This window comes from Bactrocera latifrons, unplaced genomic scaffold (assembly GCF_001853355.1).
Source record: "Bactrocera latifrons isolate USDA-ARS-PBARC rearing strain unplaced genomic scaffold, ASM185335v1 scaffold_163, whole genome shotgun sequence".
NCBI lineage: Eukaryota > Metazoa > Arthropoda > Insecta > Diptera > Tephritidae > Bactrocera > Bactrocera latifrons.
In genome coordinates, this window is record NW_017535108.1 from 663909 (window position 1) to 687316 (window position 23408).

Consider the following 23408-nt stretch of genomic DNA (forward strand, 5'->3'; position numbering starts at 1 on the left):
TCGCGCAGTCAACGAACTCAAGGCTAATATCGCTGCCCTGCTATCGGAGTGGATAGTCACCACTTTGAAAGAGCAGCGCTCTTTCGATCTATTGCTGTAGTTATGACCCTAGGAAGACGCTGAAGTGGTCAGGATGCCTAAAACTAGGGGAAAGTTCCCGACAATGTACTGCTTCCCCAACGCTTGCCGCAAGCTTTGATCTACTCGCCCCTCTCCTCCAGCGAGTCCTTCCTTCCCTACCACAACACCCAGGTCTAGGTTCGGGCACCTCATAATCCAAATATCTTGGAATGACATCGAAGTGTGAGAGGATTTCATAGTGCGTAGGCTCGCTGTCAAGTACTCAGTCTGTGCGTTATACCTTAATTCTAATATAAAATAAATAGCAAAAAAGGATGTGGATTCTCATGTCTCTATTATTTTTAACATGAATCCCAAAAAGTTTTGCTCCTGAACTTAAAATAATTTCTGTAAATGACTTAATTTATCACCGGAACTCCCTACATACACACTAGTAACCTCAATTTAGGTTAGCAAGCAGCAATTTCGCATAGTTGCCTAAAAGCAGTGCAAAATTGCTAAGTGAAACCACACCACAACTATTTATCTCAGTAACTTCACAGCAAACTGAAAAACTTTAAACATTTTAATTCGTTGTCGTTACAATTGTTCCACAAAAAAGACTTAAGACGCCGCTGCTAATGAGCGACACCGTCTGTCAGCGGGCCAATACTGCTAGACAGATAGACTCACAACTTAAGCCGCGAAAAAAACTTGGGCTTGGCGACGACAAGCTGAAAGAGATTCTTAATTTCTGTGCCAAAAAACCGCAACAAAGTCGGGCAATAGTAGAAAATAGCATAAAGAAGAAGAAGTAGAGAGTCGGAAAAAGTTTATTTTCTCACTTCGGTTGCAAACAAAACATCCAATGACAGTGCTGCTTATAGCACAACAACAACCATTGCAAATACCGCAAATATATTGGCAAAGGGCAATGACTTCTTGCCGCCGAAGTTGCTGCTGCAACACTCAAAACTTTGCAAAGAAAGTCAAACGTGTTTCTTGCGTCGCTTCTTGTTTCCGATTGTTTGTATTTGTTGGATTTTTTCAATTTGTTGCTATTTTGCGCTGATTGTTTCTTTTGCAGTCGCCTCTCCGCTTATTTGTTTTTCCATTTGTATTGCAAAAATACAAAAGCTTTTGCTTGGCTCATCCGCGACGCGACGCTGTTCTCATTTCACACTTGAGCGGCGAAAAAGTGGCAACACCACCCAGTCAAACACACTTACTTACAAAACAATAAGCAACTTAAAACAATAACAGCTACGAAGCATACAATGAATGCGCAAAGAGCAAATAACAACAATGGCACTGAGCACAAAAAGAGTACACATTTCATTGATCATTGATGGCAATGTGGCAAGGCAAGAATGTGGCAAGCAACGGCGAAGAAGATGTTAAATTGCGTGCTGTGCACAGTAACAGCGAAGATGGGAAAATTGCATGCCCAGCAATATGTAGAAGACAAAGAAATGCCGTTTATTAGAGACTGCAACGTAGTTCGAAGGCACAGTGCGCATTTTGGAGGCAGTAAAGTAGCAAACGTCAAAGTAGACAAAAGTACCATAACAACTCTGAGTTGCATTTCAGAAATATATATGTAAAGCTACCATTACGATTGCGATACGACTGGGATTCTACAACCCAAAGATTCTTCTCTCTTACAAGCAGTTTTTCTTCACCAGACCCATAACAACTACCGTCCGTTATTGAAACTAATAAAGCACCACTAAACTCTATCTCTAACCAATTCTCACATTAAAACGTTACAGTGGTAGAGCATAGTTTTATCTAAAATTGAGCTGTATAATCGGACTTAATGCTTTTATGGAGACAAGTCGAAAGAAACATTTGAAAAACTCTGAAACCATTTTTATCCACGCCCGAAGCGTTCGTTTAAGTCTCTGAGAACACAAGTCGAGGAAAACTTCAGAAAAATGTCTCATTCGATGTTATTTTTGAACTTACGGAGTGTCAGTTACTCAAAAACAATTTCTGTCCAGGCCCTTTGTGGTTCAGTTTGGGTCTCTGAGGAAACAAGTCGAGCCCTTGCTCGAGGCTTTTCTTGGATTTACGTGGTGTCAAATTGTGCAAAATTGTGTCAGCTTCTCTTTCTACACAAGTCGTATCTCAAAAGCTTTGAAGCTGAAACTTTAAGCAAGTAATAGCAAAGACTAAACCATTTTTTTTTTACAAAAATATTCTATTCCTTAGCATAGTCTTCCCCACTACAAAGGTAGTTTAAGCGTGGGTTTTCAAGAGCCTTATCCACTACAAGATCCTATAATTTCATCTGCTACCACAAGCATTATTCAAAAGAGATTTTTATGTGAAAAACTGTCTACTTTTCAACCACCATCCATCTTAAAATGTTCCAATGGTTCTATCAGGTCTTAAGAGTGTTCTATACTAATGTTAAGAGTTAATTACCATTTCTTTAGATTTTTTTTACTGTTTTACAATTTCACCGTATCGCACATCGGTCTGAAAACCTTCGAACTAAATTTTTTCACCAAACGTAAAACAAAAGTGGAAGAAACCTTACACAAGCGCAGAGGTAAACATGCCGAGTATATGTATGTATATTACAAAAACAACCGCAACAACATTAATGACGACGGCGACAACGATGAGCATTACACACCTACGGAATACTCATTCAGAATACTCCAGTTACAAATTTCTACAATACGAGTATTTAGTTGCATTGCACCCACAAAGTGCCATGAGCATTACATAAGCACATGCACATATGCTTTACCTAGCTTAGCTACTCACATACCATACATTCAGTATTTACATATATGCTATTTTTAAATAACACACGAGCATATATTTCTCCCCTTTGTTTCCCTCCACTTAAGCTCTGCGCATTAAAACCTTTCAAAAGTGAATAACACAAAGCACGTAGCAGCAGAAAGAAAGGGGTTTGAGGTGGTGGACCTTTTAAGCTTTATTGTCTCTGAAAAGTCTTTGGACAGGTGACATTCAGGAGTTGTCGTTAAAAAMAAAAAAAAAAAAAAAGCCTAGTGCTGTTAGGGAGGTGTTCTTGTATTGTGACGCGTGTATGGAATGAGTGCTCGGCAGCGCTTTACGTGTGGCCGACTGCTTACAAACTGCCAGACGACTGTCAACTGACTGTTGTGTAAGCATACTTATGAAAAATATTGTTGTTGCTGTTTGATTTTAGTATAAATAGTGTATTAGGTAAAAAGTTAGTAAATAGCTTAATACTACTGTATTGAGTGCAAAATTTTAGGGTTGGGACTTGAGGCAGGCGGTATACGAGTAATACTTACAGATCTAATTTTGATATTATTACTCACTTCTCTCCTTTCTTTTAGTGTTCCCATTTGATCGCTTTCTCCTTACTTCTCTCTCAACTGATTTTCTGATCCATTGAAATGCTATCCAATCATTATTTTTAATTAACAATGCTCTCTCCCTGCATGAGCTATGTTTGCTAAATTGCCCGATTTTTTACACAAATCATCTTGATATTTTCTAAACTCGAGGTGATGGTATATGCCAATATCCAGCTAGCTCTTATTGTACCTAAATCCAGTTGACAGTGCTTTTAAACAAAAAAAGCAGTAGAGGAGTGGCTTTAGAACATTGACATAACATATGCGAATCAAGAGACGGCGGCTACGGTTATGTTTGCTGGATGTTTGAGAACATTCCAGCTTGGAAAGTATTCGATTCAGTACCCGCCGGGGGAAGCCGCAGAAAGGAAAGACCTCCATTTCGGTGAAGAGATCAGGTGGAGAATGACCAGGTATCTCCAATTGGCGTCAAAAAGCGAAGAGAAGTCCACGCCAGTAAGGAAGAGGAGACATTTTTTCGAAATTTTGCTTTTCAAGGCAGATTTCTTATTTGAGCCTTATAGCTGAAAGGTTTAATTCAAATATTTGTTTGTCATCGATTAATAAGGATGGTACACCAAAGTATTTTTTTTTCCTTTGAAATTTTGACGTTCTATTATTAGTCTAGTTGTTTCAAGTTTTTATAATTACAAAGGGATTTTTGGCTTACAGCTGATTTTTAAGCAGCTACTCCACTCCAAATTAACCCTTTCTGGATTTCTTTATTTTATTTCTTATCCTTTTATTACTTTTCTCATAAAAGGGTTTAAGTGCTGTCCAACCCCTTTTTCACCGTCACCTATTTGTAATTTTTTTATGGGCACTCTAAAGAAACATTTCGTACCAAACATACAAGCACTCTACTTAGAATCATACTTAGCTGAATGAAGTCATATACGTATAGTATATATGAATATGTCTATGTATTTCTACATCCTGTCGCCTCTTTGTATGCAATATTTAACAGTCACTGTATTTTTACATACTTGCATACATATTTTTTTGTTTTTATTTTCGTCACAAGCAAATGTTTTTGGCTCAAAACCGACAGCACGGCAATTGCATTTGCCGTACATTTACTGCCATTTTCGGCGCAACGCCACCCAGAAAGCTACTCCACTTCAGTGGCTGACCTCTATAAGGCTCTATATAAGGATACTAACGCACTACATTCGAAACAGTTGCGCACACTTTAAGCGTCGACAATGTGAACTTTTGCTACAGCAACAATGCAGCAAGAAGTGGCAACACTGTTGCAAGCAAGCGGCTGGCAGCAAGCCGGGGTCGCAAAGTGTGCAACATTTGTAATAATAACTTGACAACTTAGCAGCAAGCTTGCATTTGCAACATATGTGGTGTGTGTTTTCTTAAGCAACGGCAGTTCACGTGTAGTCTTAGGATTTAGTTTTTACCATGTATTAGGCTGTGAGCTAAGCAAACAAGCGGCGACTGGAGAGAGTGGCTAGTGCAAATGGCGTACTTTTGTTGTCGCTGCTCTTAAGCAGATTTGTTTTCACCTGCGCCCGAGCACCTTGTGCGGCGAATTGCCAAATTTGCTATTCTTTTTACTGTTGCCATTCCAGTTTTGTGGCTCGTAAAAAGGTTTATAGATCATCAAAACGGGTCAAGCTAGCAAAATACGGAGCGGCAGCACTAAGTTTAGCTTAGCTTTATGTCCTTAGTTATATTATAGGGTGCGTGTTGCATGTCGTTTGTTGGAAATCCGAAATCGTGCTTTGTCATGCAAGTAAAAATGTTTTATTTTACAGTTAAATTCGAAATTTTGCCAAACGCAATGACTATTTCTGACGTTTCTCGTTTACTTTGTTGGCTGAAGGAACGCTTACAATATATTTCATCAAGTAGTTGCAGGTGCACTTATACTGAGAGTGCCTAGTAAAAATCCTACGATTTTGGCAAGAAAAAAATCGCAGTCGCACATGAACTAATCGCCGACCAGCGCTAACGAAATCCAATGCTAGAACGCAAGACGCCAAATGGGATCCAACACGGTCCCATTCCAATTTGAGCGGAGCAAGGGAGCCCTCTATGGCTTCCCCTCAACTTTGCAGTTATCAGCCATACTGCTAAGACTAGGCACATAAACGAGTAATGATGATGTTGTAACTTGATGTTATTTCTGGTGAGGACAGGCACTCCTTGACTAGCTTTAAGCACACATTTAGCTCAGCGCCGGTGTTGCTGCTCTGCTGTTGAAATGAATACTCACCTCACTGAAAGAAGCTTCACTTGGCGTCTACTGCCACCTTAATAGCAGCCTTCTGCCTAAAGGACTACCGTGACTTAATGCAAATATTAACGATAAGCTCCTTACAGATAACTCCCTCTTCAGTCTTCCCTCATTACTTTGACCCATCCATGAAAAAGTTCAATACGTCGCTTCTTTCTCGACTGCTAATCATCTAAATCTCTCTCGTCGGTATGTAAGCAGAGTAAATTCAACCACGGGTGGCCTCTCTGACGCAGAAATCCACGTTTTAATAATTTTTCAGTTGAACCCGGTGAAAGCCGGTCGTTAGACACTTTCCAGAAATATACCCACAAGGTCTGTTTCGAGATCTGTTCAGTCTATAGATATTTAAATACATAAAAATTTGTATCTTTGGACTCAAACTTGTTTAAAGACTTGAAAAATCGCTAAGCAATATTAGAGAAAGTTGAAGAAGACATGTCGCGTACAGCATCCTAATAGCCAAGAGCATTGCCAAACGCAATAAAAATGCAAATAACAATTTGCATGCGACTTAAAATAAAATTTTTCAAAGCAGCCAGACACAATTTTTTGTTTTAGATCCGTTTGTGTCACTTGAGAACAAAAACATTTGAAGATGCTGTAATTTTTGCATTATTTCTCTACACAAGTATTGTTTTACTTTGCCATTTGAAGAGCAAAGCGCATTGCTAGCCGAAGGTGTTTTGGGGAAATAGCAAAAGGTAGCCTGAAATTTGATGCGCACACACATACATATGTAAATATCGCGCCATTTTCATTATATTAGTGCTCATATGCAATTTTTACAAATATTTATAATGCCACGAACACTCACACAAGTCCACACACACATGCAGCTTGACGAAGCACAGATATTCTTGACAAGTTTTCGAAATCCAATACCAGCAACAGCGAGATGCGCTGAGTTTAGCAGTGATGATCTCGAGCCTAACGCAAACGCTAAAAACGCTACTGACCAAACACACACACATATTCACATGCAAACTACCGCTTTGGTTGCGGTTCTCGGCTTACCGAAAAGTCGACACTTTCTTGTCCAACCGTGTGAGAGGCTGACGAACTAAGCGCGACAACAGCAACACCAAAAATAACACACATCTTGCTGCTGCGCTTGGCGTATGGAATTGTTATATGCCAAGACAATTCGCCGTTGAAAGCCAACAACTTGCCTCTCGCCCGCTCAGCCGTGGCCGTGTTGCATTGCATGTGCCTGCGCGTGGTTCCTTTACCGTTCGTTCGCCTCGTTTCAGTCTAATTCAATCTCGGCCATGTGCTTTATTTGCGCATAAAGTTGGTGCTTGTCGTCGTTTTTGTTGTATTTTTTTGTTCACTCCTGCATCTAACACCGGTTTACTTTTTACCACGCTGAGGTTCTTACAAAAGTAAGCTTTGATTTTTGTTGCTTTTTACCATATTTATTTATGCATTCACTCGGCTGAAAATGTTTTGTTGCTGTACATATAGTATCGATTTGTTGTTGTTGTTGCTGTGCGCATATTATTTACACAGCGCAAACTGCAATGGCTCAAGTTACTCGCTGATGTGATTTCGCTGCACATGTTATTGCTGTTCGGCCTTATTGTTCTTGTAGTTATTGTGCTTGTCGATTGCTAATTCTGTACCCATATGAACGCTTAAGCTTTCAACGCGCACATGTCCCAAAAGAACGTCCGTTGATTAGGGATTTTTGCGCATTTTCAAGCTTCGAAGAGCGTCCAAAATTTGTTCAAGCAGCAGAGGAAGAAACGGTCATTGACCTTGATCGTATCGCTTTGTTGGCGAAATTGCAAAGGAATTGCTGATCGCAAAAATAAGAACGCCACTTGAGTAATCGCTTGATTGCGTTTGAATTCATTGAATATGAATTGTAGAATGGAACATTGTTCCACCCAGATTGATTTAGCGTGGAGCCAGATGGAGGTACTGTTTAATTTGAACCTTAAAAGCGACTTGGTATCAAAAAGTGATACTTCATTTAGTCCCTTAAACTACATAGCTCCTAGATATCTAAACCGGGTGCTAGATAATACTGGTCAGAAGCATGGTAGGTGTTCCAGCGTTTTTTTCAAGTTTACTTCCCTGTACTTTCTGCACGTATCGTCCTTACTTATTCCCATCCGGCTTACATGTGATGCCAGTAGATTGTGATCTGTCATTAGACCAATAAGCGTCCTGCATGCACTTAAAGCATTCCATATCGTCCTAATCCGGCTGTCAGTGCTTTCGGAATTTTCATTGTATATATTTATAGTAACTTCAGTATTTTCGTTTCCTGGAATTTTTATGTGGCCCGGAACCCAGTATATAAATATGCAGACCTTTTTCGCCATCCGCTACATATACTTTTTCGCCACAAAAAGCTACGATAGCTAGCTCAGAACCGCTAATGGACCACTATAGTTTCCCTAGAATTCATTGGATCAAAATCGAATCCTTAAATGAAAACTTTTTCATAACTTATTTATTTTCTTTATCAACGTTGCTCCACAAACTTTTTGACCCACTCATATATACAATTTTATTTGCCGTTATCTCTATTTATCACTCATCTCAAGTTGCGCCCTTGTGAACGCACACTTTGTCGTAGGCTGTTTAACAGTAACGCACCGTTAATTCGTATAAGCAAAGCAGTCAACCGACCGTGGCAACGTTAATACACCCACATCTCTCACTTTGTCTAACCGCACTTTATCGCAGAACTTGTCGAAGAGTTAGTGTTCTGTTACTTTCTTTGCTTCTTTCCTTTTTGCTGTGAGACATGAAAAGTTTAATTTCCCTTTTCCCTGCATTTCATGTGCCAGCTGCAAGCGCCTAAAGTTGCTTATAATGATTACAGTTATAAGAAATGGTTGCCACCTGTTCTTTGGACTAAGCATCGAAGTCTAATACTTTTGCGACATCAAGTTTAGGGAATGTTCCCCTCCGCTTCCGCTCGTTGCAAGTTTAAGAATTTCGCTCTTGAACATTTTTCGCAGAAAAGTTTACTCTGTAATGCCTCACTTCAATTGCGTTTTCGTCTATTTTATTATTATTTATTAACATACATACATCTATTTGCTTTTTTCTTTGCTCGTCATAGTTTTGCAAATTTAATTGTAAAATTAATTAATTTTTACTCTCTTCTCTCTTTCATTGCAGCTCTCGATTTAGCCATCAGAATAGGAAATTTATGCGACTTCCAAAGTTCGTTTGGAATATTTTCGTAAGTACCACAATTTATAAAAATTATTATTCTACTACATTAAGTTATTTATCTTGTAAAAACGTCACAAATATTTTAATTAGGGATAAAAACAGTTTTTACAGAATAAAATTGCTACTGTAATTTTTTATGTTCTAACTGTCCGTGATGGCGCCAATTTGTTTTAGCTAATTTTGCATTTGCATTTCAATGACGTAAAAAAATAGTCAATCAATAACGTTGAGAAAATAGTAAAAAATATTTGTTTATGGATATCCAAAGCCGGTACGATAGTGGGGGCTACGAATTATTTGTTTCTATAAGGTTTTCTGAATATTAATGAAAATAATAAAGCATTTCCAAACGATTTGACAAGAAAATTGATCCCGAAATGTCGAGATTTGCTATTAGTGCATCGGTATCCCGAAAATTTTCTAAATAATAATCCAGATAATAAAGCATTTTTAATAGATTTGACAAAAAAAATTCGAAATTTCGGAATTTGCAATTAATAGCACGGGATCCTGAAAATTTTCTGCATAGTAACAAAAATAACAAGTTGTTTTCTAAATATTGATCTAAACGTATACCGAAGTTTCAGAATTTGCAATTATTGACACGGGATCCCGAAAATTTGGTAAACAATGGTAAAATTGTTAAGCTATAAAAAGTGAAGGTTTAACAAAAAAAGTTATCCCAACATTTCGGGAATTGCAATTAATGACTCGGGATCCTTAAAACTTTCTGAATCGTAATAATGTAATATAATATTTCCGTTGACGCTTCTCAGTTTCTAAAGTCAACCGTCATTGCCCACAAGCTTCATTTGAATGATTTGCTGGCAACTGGGTTCGGCAAGCAATAAAATAACGAAGAGCTAAAGAATAATTAAATTTTGCTTTAACAACATTTTTTTTACCGACGCGAGCATATTTTTGATAGTAATTGAAATTTAAAAGCAGTAAAAAATGCTCGTTCTCTTTTTTTTTTATTAATGTGCATTTCCTTTGAAAACAATTTGTCCATGTAATTATAATGAGAAAATGCATTAATAGCGCAAAACTCAATTTCGACTCTAAGTTTTCCATGCAATTACAGTGTTGTGCTCTCATTTACAGTTGTTTGGCTAAGAGTGGCAGCACATTACGGCTGTTAATTACGCGCAAACAAATGACAGTAGCATTAGTATTTCGGTCAGTACGCTAGTTGCTTTGCAACGTTTACTGTTATTTTGTAGTTTTCTGTAGGACTTGAAGGCATACAAGTTGCAGGTGTTGATGCGCGCTATGAAGTGGTGGGTGGGTTGTGATTGCCTTGACGAAAATTACTATGAAATTGGTTAATAGAGACGCTAAGAACTGAGTCGATGTAGCCATCTCCGTCTGTATATACGCGAGCTTGTCCCTCAGTTTTTGAGGTATCGGTCTGAAATTTTGCACACATCCTTATGTCCACAGGAAGCTGTTCATTCATAGAAATAAACTGAAATATTTTTTTTGTTTTAATTCTTTTTTTTTTTTTGTCGCATCTCCCAACTCAACGCACTGACCTAATAAACAGCAGACATAAATCTATTTTAAATATTCGCTTACTCTATGCCCTGGAATTCCTCAGCACCATAAATGAATAAAACAAAATGGGATAAATCATATAAAATAGCGCTTAAAAGCAAATATCACAGCTGTATGTATATTACAAGCAAATATCAATGTATACAAATACGTTTGTTTGTAGCTAACTGCCAACGCCGGCTAGCTACTGGATTTTTTACGATGCGCAAAAAATAAATTAAAAAATTTAAATTATCATTTTAATGACCAATAAAAACGATGTTTTAGTGACCCAGTCCACACCCGACGCAGTGCCGCAGTGGCGCAGACGCGACGCTTATACGGCGTGTCAAACATGATTTAACATACATATTAAAGCCAACAGCAACAACAGCGATATACAGCTAAAACAACAACATTAGCTATTTGGGGGGTACGAAAAATGCGCTTGTAACTGTAATTGCCAAATGTTGTCAGCGCTTGCCAGCGTACATATATTGTCACTGTTGTTATTGTTGATGTTGTTTAGTTATTCATTTGCACACATTTATTTTTGTTGTTTGCTGTCAACGTCATTAGCGCGCTAGCTGGCGGTTTCTCCTTTTTTACACCTGACGCTGGACTATTTCGGTGTTGACAGCAACATTTTTGTTGCTGTTTCTGTTCTATTTTTTCATGTTAGGGGCGCGCTTGTTTTCATTGTTTTAAGGGTGTCGTCGGGTTATACGTGATTTACTTGTGTGTCACTTTTATTCGTTCATATTTTCACCCTCGTTTTATTTTGAGTTTTCATTTAAGCTTTTTATTTTGTGTTGTTTCGAGGCTTAAACTAATTGTGGGGTTTCCATTATTATATTTAACTCAATAATTCTTACGAGAATTAAGGGTTTGACGGTATATTTCGAAAGTGGTTTACAAATCTGATTTTTCGCAATAATTTAACTTCAGCGCCATCTATAGAATTTCATATTTTCGGACACACGCATACATACATCTACATGAAATTATTCTATTAAGATATTAAACTAGAAATTTGCTGATATATGCACATTAATTTTTTTTTATTTGTTTCTATAATTTAATTAATTTAGTTATTGCCGCACGGCTTATTCGATTTTCAATGTGGCTTATATTTTTCGCCTGTTTTTAATGCATAACTTAATTTTTTTTTCTCTATTTATTTTTGCTGCGTTTGTTGTGTTATTAACTTTTTCATTTCGTTTGCTTGTTCAAACACAATCAAATTCCAGCGACACCACAGGGACTGAACGTTCCGTATTGTCTGTTATTTTGTCGCATTATTATTTCTGAAATTGTTTCGAATCCCACACCGCACTTCAATTTCGTTTCTCTGCGAGGAAATAACACCACTACAAATGCTTGGCGACTTTGTGTAGGCCTCTTTTCACCTGTCATCTTCGTGCCTTTGTAGAATTGTGAGATGGCATTGCCTGCATGCATGATAGCCGTCGCCTAAGCCCATTCCTAATTGAAAGCTGCAAATTTCCACATGTGTGTGTTTTGTCTTTCTCTTTTTGTTGTTTTCGTTTTATATAATTTTTTATAAAATTTTTTGTGATTTTTTCACTTTTTGTTAGTTCTTTTTTTTTTTTTTTTTTTTTTTTTTTTTTTTTTTTTTTTTTTTTTTTTTTTTTTTTTTTTTTTTTCTTTGGTGATGTTTTCTTTTTAAGGCCCTGCTTAGACCATTGCTGTCGCTTGGCTTGTCGCATAGCCGCTTTGACGCATATGTGGCTGGACCAGTTTCCCCAGCGACTAAGACTGCTGCCGTATTTGTTTTTTCCACGTTTGCTTTGTAAGGCTTCGCTTAAACCTGCTACAATTTTTCAGCATTTGCGCCTCCACCAAAAGCTCGGTATATAGAGGATGTTGCCAGCGAAAATTTTTTTTAGACCTAACTGCCGTTAATGGCGCACAAGAAAAACTGGAGACGTCCCCAAACGTTTGTGTGTGTAAGAAATAAGTACCGCAACATTAGTACACACTTGATTTTATACAATCTCTTACCCATGTTTCTTGTTTTAGTTGGCAGCGTTGGCTTCGCCGCGCTTTACATGTGTGGAAACTGCCGTTTTCCTCTTAAATATTAATACATACCGAATAGTGTGTGTGTTTTCTTCTCTCCAGCTCCGCTACAGACATCCATCTCAGCTCCTACTTACCCAGTGTGGCTACTTACGATTCGCTACACCAGCAAGTAGTTGTCGGTTTTCTGCCCCACCGCTCACGCAATCATATTTGCCCAACAAACGACGCGGCACGAGACAAGCCGACGCTTTTTGTGTTGTGGGTAGGTAGGAAGTGCGCCATTTTCACCTTTTATTCAACGCTCTCGTCATTACTGCAATCAACATACCGCCCACTAAACTCAGACCCCTTTTTTTTTTGCTACACCCCTACTCGTGTTTACCGTCTGTTGACTTTTTTCACAACGCTTTACAAGCTGGCTTCCTACTCGTGCATCCTTTTGTAAACACCGCTCCACCCCAACTCTTTTCCGGCAGCTCGCTTGAGCCGGTGCTTCAGAGGTCATGTCGCCTCCAGTTTTGCCGCTTGTCGCGTACACTTACTGCCAATATTGCGTGCACTTAATCGCTACATTCCAACCCGACCGCCACTTTGCCACTTTCGTTGCGCGACAAACACCGGCGTTGTTCGGCTCACAAGCCATATCGCCACGACTCTCATTTCCCTGCAACTCGCTTAATACATTTTTAATAGATACGTTACTTCGCACAGTTTTGTTGGCCACAAATATTATTTCACCTGCACTCCTCTTCTTCACTTTGTTCGACTCCTACACCGTTAGCGCGTTGCCTTTACACCGATTTCTTCTCATGCTTATACATTTTGTTCTTCTGTCTCATAGCGCTCTTGTCTACTTAGCTTCACTGTCAGTTGCTTGTCCTGTTTGTCCGTCCGTCCGCCTGCCTGCCAGTCTGTTAGTCAGTCACACAGTCACCTCAAATACTTCGCCTGTCACTTCACATTGTCGTTCAGTGCTTCGTTCGTCTTACCTCCTCCTGCTTTCATCTCTTTACTTGTGCCGCGTCGTAATGTCCTTTGTAAGCGCGCGCTTTAAGCTCTTCACACGCTCACATACCCTTTAGGTGGGTACTACTGTGACAAACACATCACTGCCATGTCAAAAATGCGTCGCGCACCAACTTCACCTTCCTGTGACTTGTTATTTGCCACCTCCCGCTTTACCCGCTAGCCCACTCTATTTTCTGCATGTCACATACACTCTGCCCCTTTTTTTTAATGTTTCCTTACATCACATTACGAATATTTTACATGTTTTTAATGACAGCACTTCGTCCGTTGTTCTGCTCGAGACAAAGTTCGTCCTGTTTCATTAGCAGCCAGTCATAGCATGCACCCTTGGCGCGCTGCTTTAACTTCCATACTTCATTCTCTCCGGCAGCTGAAAGCATCTTCATGTTTTAATTATTCGCATGTTTTCCTCACTACCCTTCATTCTCTCTACTTCTCATGTTGTATCTGCTCACACATCGATTACCATATAAGTGCAATTTGTCATGAATATATTATCAGTACATAGATTAAACAGAGTTGCTTCGGCGCTCATATATTTCATTTGATTTTCATGCATATTCATGAGAGCGCGCTTATATACGGACACTTAAGTGTTTCGTAAGACTGATTTTTATGAGAACACTCTTAAGAGGAGTGTACTGTCATGTAGGCTTCCATGTTTCGTCGAAAATGTATAGAAAAATAAATTGAGTTGAAGATTTCTTATAAGAAACTATTTTTGTCTGAAGAATAGAATTTATAGGAATTTACGTTTTTAACTATTTATGTCAGCGTTGGATTGTCAGAACTCGACATTGTTATATCTAAAACATTAACTGTCAGCAAAGACCCTCAAAATTATATTCATTCGTCCAATTATAGAGATAATTGAAAGCTGTATCGTACAAAACTAAAATTTTAAACAAGTTCTGTAGAAATATTTCTAAGAGCTCTATTTGGTACCTTTCACTGGCTCTCTTATTGCTTTTGTGAACCAGTTAAGCACTGCGTAGCCTCCTTCCATTTTGCGGTTTGAGCAAGTTTTTTAAACTTCTCATTGCTCAAGGTTACATGCCAGTATTTTTCTGACAATCGCTTAGGATGCTAGAACTAGTACTAGGTTATGAGGCTCGTACGCTGGTGTTTTTCTAGTCGAAGATGACAATCTGGAATTTCACACACGTACTCCTCTCCCCAAGAAACTGCTCAATTGCCGGAAATGTTGATATCGGACCACTACAGCACGTAGTTGCCATACAAACAGAACGATCAGAATCAAATCCTTGTATGGAAAACTTTTTTATTTGACAAGGTATTTTCACAAAATTTGGTGGAGTTTTCCGCGCCAACGGTACATTTTCCGAAAACTTTGTTCAGATCGGACCACTATAGCATGTAGCAGCCTTACAAATCAACCGCTTAAAAGTCCTATATGAACACTTTTTCCTTCATTGTGCTTTAATTTCTTTGAAAATGTATGAATTACTCTCACTTTTCTGGCCTCTCAGTTCGAAATTTTCACATAAATTCATAAACCAAAATTTCACCTCCGCTCACAAAATTTTATTTATCTCTTTAGACAACAACAATTATTATATATGTGCATGACAAACTGCATAACTTTGACTAATCCTCCATTTGGCTCGGCATGCGCGTATCCCTCTAATCCATATGCATTTTAGTGCGCTTTGATTGACCCCAACCGCATGGTTGCACAACAGCTGTGTGCCACTAATTCGCTTAGTTAATTGCGTTGCATTATAATCCAGTTGATGCTGCGCGGTCGGCCCAACTGCGCTACACCTTGCCTCCATAGCTTGTGCCAGCATGCTTTGTATGGCAAAAGGGGGTTGGGGGGGGTGTCCACGCCACTGTTCATTTAGTTTATTGTAATAAATATTATGCAAAAACCGCTATGCAAAATGAGACTGGACGCTTTTTGACATAACTCATAAATTTCAAATGAAGTAAGCGGGCGCGTGTATGTATGTGTATGTGTGTGAGTTTAATTACCTTTGTAGTTGCTAATATATAGCCAGTGCTCCATTGGTTGAACTTTTATTACGATGCACTCGCGCATAAATACAAAAACAAACATTAATAGCATAGCCTTAAAAAGTAAATATCTACCCGCCAGCAATGCGTTGTTGCTGTTGTTGTTTTCATCCTTTTATGCGCGTGTACGAAATTAATTATTCACAAGTGGGCGCTTTGTTTCTGCCAAAGCTGGCATTACAACTCCAACTTTGTATGAGTGTGTGTGCCTTTGTATGGAAAAGGATACTGCCGCTTTCTATCACATACACATACATGCATTTGTTATACATATACACGTGCGAACGCAATTGCGTGCTTGCTCAACTGCCTTGCCCTGCAATCAAATCTAAATGTGTTTGAGTGCGTATGTGTGCGTTCAGGTGTCATGGCCACGTCCGTCGACGAACTCGAATAAAATTTAACACACAATTTCCAGTATTAAATAATTTACAATAAATATTAATTACTAGCGATAAAAGTGTGTGGTGTTAATATCCTGTTATAATTGTGGCAAGCGGTCGCACATCAGTCTATACAATATATAATTTTAATAGGTACCATAGTGTGCGGCTGCCCAGTAAGGAATACTCGAAGGGTATATCCAAAATAGTGGATGAACTCATACACTTCGTGTTCTCGTAAATGAACGTCAGATGACGTCTTGATTGATGCTGAAAACACCTAAATAGGGCCTTATCCCGCTCAAGGAGTTTCTTCATTTCTAGAACCCCGCATTGAAGTTTAGATCAATCCTCCACGGTCCATCTATTATGCTCGTACTTACCTTGAGCAAAGTTCATCTTGCCGCAATCTTAAGATTTCTTACTTGACACACTCCAATAGGCATAGATGCCCATAAAACTCCTGTCGATTGTTGTATGGAGGAGGGCGAGGTGGAAATGTCCCGGCACTTTCCCTTCCATTGTCCACCCTTTGCAACATCTCCACAGCCTTACCTTATGATCTAGTATATAGGATTTTTTAGGTACCACAAAGGATCGGTTTTCTCTGCTTTCGAAGTGGGATCCCGGTTAAGATCGACTTCTTAAGCTAACATAAACTGTATGTAAAGAAAGTCAAGCCAACTAGATCCATTATTTTCGAATAAGTTAACCGTATTTCCTACCTTGGTGCCAACTTGCAAACGCTAAATTAGGTTATTTTTGGAGTTTATTGTAGTCAGTGCTAAAATTTAAGTGAAGCAGAAATGCTTAGTATATTAAAAATCCCTCTAACTGCCAGGCTACGCTGGCTAGGTCATGTTGTCCGGATGGACGAAAACACTCCAGCTCTGAAAGTGTTCGGCGCAGTACCCGCCGGGGGAAGCAGAGGAAGAGGAAGATCTCCACTCCGTTGGAAGGAGGAAGTGGAGAAGGACCTGGCTTCACTTGGAATATCTAATTGGCGCCACGTAGCGAAAAGAAGAAACGACTGGCGCGCTGTTGTTAACTCGGCTATAATCGCGTAAGCGGTGTCTACACCAATCAAGAAGAGAAGAATTGCCAGAACTTCATATATGCTGTTTCCTTCACCAGTCGAACTCTTGAAGTTGAGACAGTTAAATAGAGAGAATGAAAGAAAGAGAGGGATAGAGCAAGAAAGAGAGAGGGAGAAATGGGGAAAGAAAATAGAGTAAAAGTAGTGGACTGATCAGTTAAATTCACTTACGCCATTTTTTTTTTGTTTTTTGTTTGTTTTGCATTCGACCTCCTTAAAGTTCTCTTTCGACACCAGTCGACACGATTACTGGGTTTACCCTGCAGCATGCCGGGGTTAAAATGGCATAACATCAGGCATACACGGTAAGCACCCATCATTAATTGCATTTTCAAAGTGCCTACCGGCTTCTCTGGCTTCGACGTGACCGTTAGCGGTATGCTGGCGTTAGAGAGTGGGAGTGGCTCCATAACAGAGTGGCAGACTTAGTCGCAATGAAAGGTAAAAAGTTAACGCTTTCACGGCTGCCTGCTGCACGTTGCCGTCGTGGAAAAAAGCTGGACCGCAGTGTGAAAAATCATAATAAATAGTAACAATAAAAATAAAATAAAGCTCCGTAAAAAAGTTGAGAGTTCATCAAACAATTGTTTAATTACGAGCCGACTAAAGCGCAAAAGCTTGTCGGCAATTATTGCCTGCTGTTACGAGGGGTCTGGCGCTGGTAAGGGCTCTGCGTCATAGCGCGCCAATGATGAATTGCCTCCTGGCTGACATATAGCCAGCTTTGAAGCTGATGGCATGATTTGCGTTAATACTCATGGTAAGCGGCGGAATGCTGGCAGTGTGTGCGTTTGCTGCAAATGTGGCCAATGTGTAAATGCCAACACATTGTGTCTTAATGCCGAGTCGAGTCAGCAAAAACACAAAATTTCCATGTAGACTTTTGTGCATATGTGTGTGTAAGCAAAACGCTTGTCGAGCCTTTGCTGCTCCTTTGCGGTAGCGCGCTGTTTGCCATTAAGCAAGCCTTTTTATTTTGTTTTACTTGCAAGTTTGCTCAGTGTTTACGCAGTATTTGCTTTGTTGCCAAAAATAATGCTGATGATTGCTGCAATTGCAAATATTGTGTGGGTGTGTCTGATTATGTATGCCTATTAGTGTGGCAAGTAGTGTTCGTATGCGTTTCTATGCTTAATCGGTAGTAATGCCACACTAATGATTGTATTGCTGGCACTTCTGAAGCTGATGATGCTGCTGATGGCCTATCAAAATGACTTGTTCAATTTTGAATAAGCAAACCAAAACAACAGCAAATATATAAGAACTGTGCTTTAATGAAAATCTTCAGTGTCGCTGACTTGGTATATCATTCGATCATATCAGAATAAATTGCCGTTTTTACTAATATATGACATTTGGAGGCACATATCCATACAGGTGATGCTTAAAAAACCCTGTAGGAAAATTTAGAACATAAAAAATAAATGCTTTTTTTTTTATAGAGAATCGTTAAGTAGATATTTATATAAAATTAGTACCATGCACTAAAATTATGAAATACGGCAGTGTAAGCATCGCTTTATTTTAGATTTTGAATAATATGCTCCTAAATTTTCGCATTAAAATTTTTCCAGAAACTTAGTTTTAGTTCTAAAAATTTTACGGTCCACTGATTTTAGTACTAATATTATTATCAGAAATACTCATGTTCTAAAATTTGAGTTTGGTACTAAATTCGCAAGCCGAGTAACCCACAATCTAATGTTAGTACTAAAAATTTCACGCTCAATTGATTTTAGTACAAATATAATTAGTACTCATGTTTTCTTAAATTTGTACTAAATTCGCAAACCATAGTGACGATTGCTTTATTTTAGTACTAAAATTTGTTACGTCTAGTGATTTTAGTACTATTATTATTGTCGAAAATAACTCATGTGTTCTAAAAATTCAAGTTTAAAACTAATGTTCCACATATTCATATTTTCTCTACTGGCATGATTACAATGTAAAGGCAATTTCATTAAACCAAAAATTTGCCACTTTCCAAAATAATGCGCCCATTTCCCCCGCTCTTAACTCATTTTAATGAAATCAAGCTTTTAGGCTTTTCTCACACATACACATGCACACCCTCTGCAAACGCACACATACGCTCATATGTGCCCACACATTTTAGTACAACAGAAGAATTGTACCACTGAAATTTCGAAACAAAAGCTAGAGGCGAATAAGAGGTCAATCTCCAGCGTTGGCAGCCGTACCACCCCAATCACTACATTTCTGTGTCATACTTAGAGCGCCTGCACATTTGACTGTGTGTGTATGCCTGTCAAGCCCTCGGCACCTCCGCCAATTTGGCACATAACTAAACTTTGGAATTTATTCGATTAAACTCACAAGTAAAAACGCACATGTGCATGTGCCTTTGTGTAGATGTGCATACATAACTGTATATAGCACGCTGGGGACAATTGCTTGCTGCTGCAATGCGCTTTAAACCCCACTCAGCAATTCATGAACTATGAACAACACATTCCTACGGACACAAAGCTCGCTGTATATACGAGTATGTAAGTTTGTATATATGAAATCTGAATTTGGATTTCATTTCATTGCTGTTAGTGTGTGTGCGTCCGTCATGCGTGTGTAATAAAATGGTTCGGATTATGGATTATAAATGAACCATTTTCATTTATTGCTGTGGCATGCAATGGAAGAAAATCGAAATATTGTTTACTACTAATGCAAAATGTATTAGTGATTTTTTTTATATTTTTTTCTCGGTACTGTACTGAAAATATGGCTGATAGGCGCTTTCACACAAACCTATTAAGTAATAAATAAGTGATTAGGAAGAAAAAATTAATAAGGTTTATAGGATCGAAATTAGTTTCCTCAATATAAAAATGTGGTCGATTTCCAATTGGAGAAAATTAATCAAAAATAAGTAAGGAAGCGCTAAATTTGCGCATAAGCAAAGATTTCGTACTCTTTCTTTCGTACTTACCAAGATCGAAGCTGAGGAAATACCTCAAGGAATATTATATTTTGTTTCTGAGAAGTTCAAAGGAAAATATTGGTTACATTGCGAATGCATATGTGGGCATGTGAAAGCTAAAAATGGGTGCCGTACAAGCTCACTTTTAACCAAAAACAACGACCAGTCCATGATTCGGAGAAGTTTTGCATATGTTCAAGCATTATAAAGCCGAATTTTTGCGTCAATATTTGTGACAATGATTCACAGTTTCATCATTTCACACCAGAGTCCAATCGACAGACAGCCTAGTGGACTGCAGATGACGAACCGACCACAAAGCGTGGAAATAAGCAAAAGTCGGCGAACCAGGTTATGGGCACCAGCATTTTAGAATCTTCATGCGACTATCTTCAAAAGGTAAAAACCATTAACAGCAGCGACAATTACAAAGCATTATTGGCGTCTTTGAAGTACAAAATCGCGAAAGAACGGCTCCATTTGAAGAAGAAGATGCTGTTTTATGAAGACAATGCACCGTGTCATAAATCAATGAAAGCCTTGTAAAAATTTCATGAACTGGACTTCGAATTGCTTCGGCATCCACCATATTCTTCAGATGTGACCCCAGTAACTATTTGCTGTTCTTAGACCTCAAGAATGCTCGCTGGAAGGGTATTGAGCAAAGAAGGAAGAGGTAAACGCAGAGACTGAGGTTTGGAGCAAAATTATTGTAAAAATGGTATTGAAAATTTTTTTGATCGCTACAATTGTTTATCACCCTCGGATATATAGAATAATAAAATTAAATTTTATCAAAAATTGGGTTCTATGTTAACCTACGTCCTTTTCAGTCCACCTGTTACTATATTGGTAAATATTTGAAATTTTTTATATTAAAATGTCTCTTTTATAATTCTTGTTTGCTGATGTTGAAATTTTATTAATGAATTTCTGCAGCCATCGCGAAATATTTCGGTCTTCTAAAATTTCTAGAATCTGCCTTTTTTTTAAATCTATTACATCCGTCCCAAGCACTTCCTTACTACATTCGCTTAAATGCTATATTTATCCCTCTTGAAGCACTTTTTCGTCAGCACTAACAAAATTCATAAACTTTATGCCCAAATAGCCACATAAATTTAATCATTATTCTCTCAACTGCTGGCAGCTAGCATAAGAAATTTCCTTAATTAATTTATCATTACGCCTACGGTTATTTTGACAAATTTTGCATGCGACACATATTAATCATGACTATAATATATTTTAATATATTTACAATTTATATATTATATATATGTATATATATCAAGGGCATACACACTATCGAACCAACAGAAAGCGACTTGCTTATAATACAATATTTGTGGTCATAATTTTAATAACTTTCCATTTCGGTCAAAAGCTTCTTTGCACTTTCTATGGAAATTTCGAATATTTCTGTGTAAGCATACCCTAGCCAGTTATATATATTGTCTTTGTTTGTATATTGTATGCTTGCAATTTGGAAAGTGTAAGTTGAAATCCTTGACTTTTCACACAAATATTTGCCCATTCGACACGCCCTGATGGGCTCATTTGTCATTAATTAAAGACACATATTTTTCCAGCACCAAATAGCTGGCGTCTCTTCTGCTGGTCAGCAGTTTTGATTTCACCACCAATAACATTCGACATTCTTAAGCGCCCACACAGGTCTTACAGGACCCTGTTGGCATTAGATTTATGCATATCTATGAGTGTGTGTGTATACGGGTGAGGATGAAATTTTGCATAACTAAGTGAAATGTGTACACAAACCATAAAATTTAATTACCAGCACCAGCATCTTCCATCTATAAAATATATAAATTTCGATATGCAACGAATAGCGTAAATCGAATGGTGAAAACGGAGATTTAGAGAGACGAGCGCGCACTAAATTGAGTATGGACTATATATCAAAAGCAGAGGAGGAGTCGGAGACTTAGACTGTGAAGTTATGGGAGAGAAGTGGGAATTGGAAATCCACTCAGTTCGACTCGTTAAGAATGACTCAAACATTTGTGTACGTCGAAGAGATAATCGAGCAGCAGACAGACATCAAGCAAACACAGCATAGAGAAAGTAGTATGTAGAAACCCACACTGACACACATATGTATGTATATGCTGAGGTTGTGTGACAAGAGGACTCTAGCAAATTTACTTTAAGTACTCACGTACATACTTATGGCGCCTCGGAGGTTAGTCAAAACTTATGCCATTGTGCTCTAATGCACTTGGCATCTACATAAATTTCTATACATATACACTTGTTTGTATGTGTGTGTATGTAAAATATCAGTCCATTGAAATTACCGAGCCTTAGTTGTCAGAAATATGAAGTGGCATTTAATTAAAACTTATATGCAGGCGACACCGGTCCACCAACAACATGAAGATGCCAATATATTGGTGCGATGTGGTCTCCATTGCCGTTAGATGTTTGTTTGTGAGGGTTGCAGGTGTCGTGTGTAGGCTTTTGTCATTTTTGATATAGAAAGGCGAATGAGACAAGTTTGCGATGCTGAACTGAGGCGGGTCATGCATAAACGATACGAAGACTAACTCGTGCAGTGATTGAGTTTCAGTATATTGAAGGCGAAATTTTTACTACGACTTGATATAAGTGGTAGCTCACTACCGTTAGGGTGTTAGTCTTACTGAAAAGTGTAGTTACTGAAAGTGTCTCGAAAAATTGTGAACAAACATGGGACATTGCTGTACGAAGAATTCTTTACACTATCCTTCTGATAGTGAGGCAGTGTATACAGAGAGAGACAGAAATAGAAAGATGGGGAGAGAGAGAGAGAAAACAACAGAGGACAGATGCCCTTTCTCTCTTTTCCTATATCTCTCTAACTCTTAGTACGATAATTTATACCATAAAATTTACCGCTATAGCAACACAATTTTGCATAAACCCTCCAGGAAGTTCAAAGATCTCATACGAAGGAGAAAGAAACTGTTCAACTAAACTGTGCGAATTATATAAATTATATATAAGTTGAGGAGGGCCTGCCAAGAATACAAACCAACCCTTCGAAGTCAGTAAATGAAGCTGGCCTATACATTACAACTCGAATGGTCGTTACGTGCTTGTGTTAGTAATGACATGTGCCGGCCAAACGTCTGGTAGCATTGCCACGTCAAACTCCGTCGGCGTTTGCTTGCTGAGTTTGCACTAAATTTCCAAAAATTTTGCGGTTCCAGTTACTTTATCGTATATACAGATGTATGAATGTATGAATATATGTGAGTGCAGGCACACAGGTAAATTTGAGCCTTGCAGGACAATCTAAATACTGATGCTGTCATACTATGTGTATATGCTGTATATAGTATGCTTGTTTGGGCCGACGGCCGGCTTCGGCTTTTCATATTTAGTTTGAGAGACACAACTGGAGCATATTTGAATGGGATTATCAAATTAATTTGGTACAAGTACTCTAGGTACTCTGCTG

The 23408-nt window shown here is 38.5% G+C and overlaps 1 protein-coding gene across 15 annotated transcripts in view; it reads left to right on the forward strand.

Annotated features, from left to right (window-relative positions):
• Window positions 1–23408, forward strand: part of LOC108966534 (poly(rC)-binding protein 3) — a 134831-nt gene that overhangs the window by 48582 nt on the left and 62841 nt on the right. For 12 of the 15 annotated variants that reach the window (XM_018929493.1, XM_018929499.1, XM_018929500.1 and 9 more), the window contains one exon: window positions 8818–8881. The exons of the other annotated variants lie outside the window; for them this stretch is intronic. The gene's annotated coding sequence lies outside the window, so the exon portion shown is untranslated. The remainder of the gene's footprint in view (window positions 1–8817; window positions 8882–23408) is intronic. 15 annotated transcript variants of the gene reach the window in all.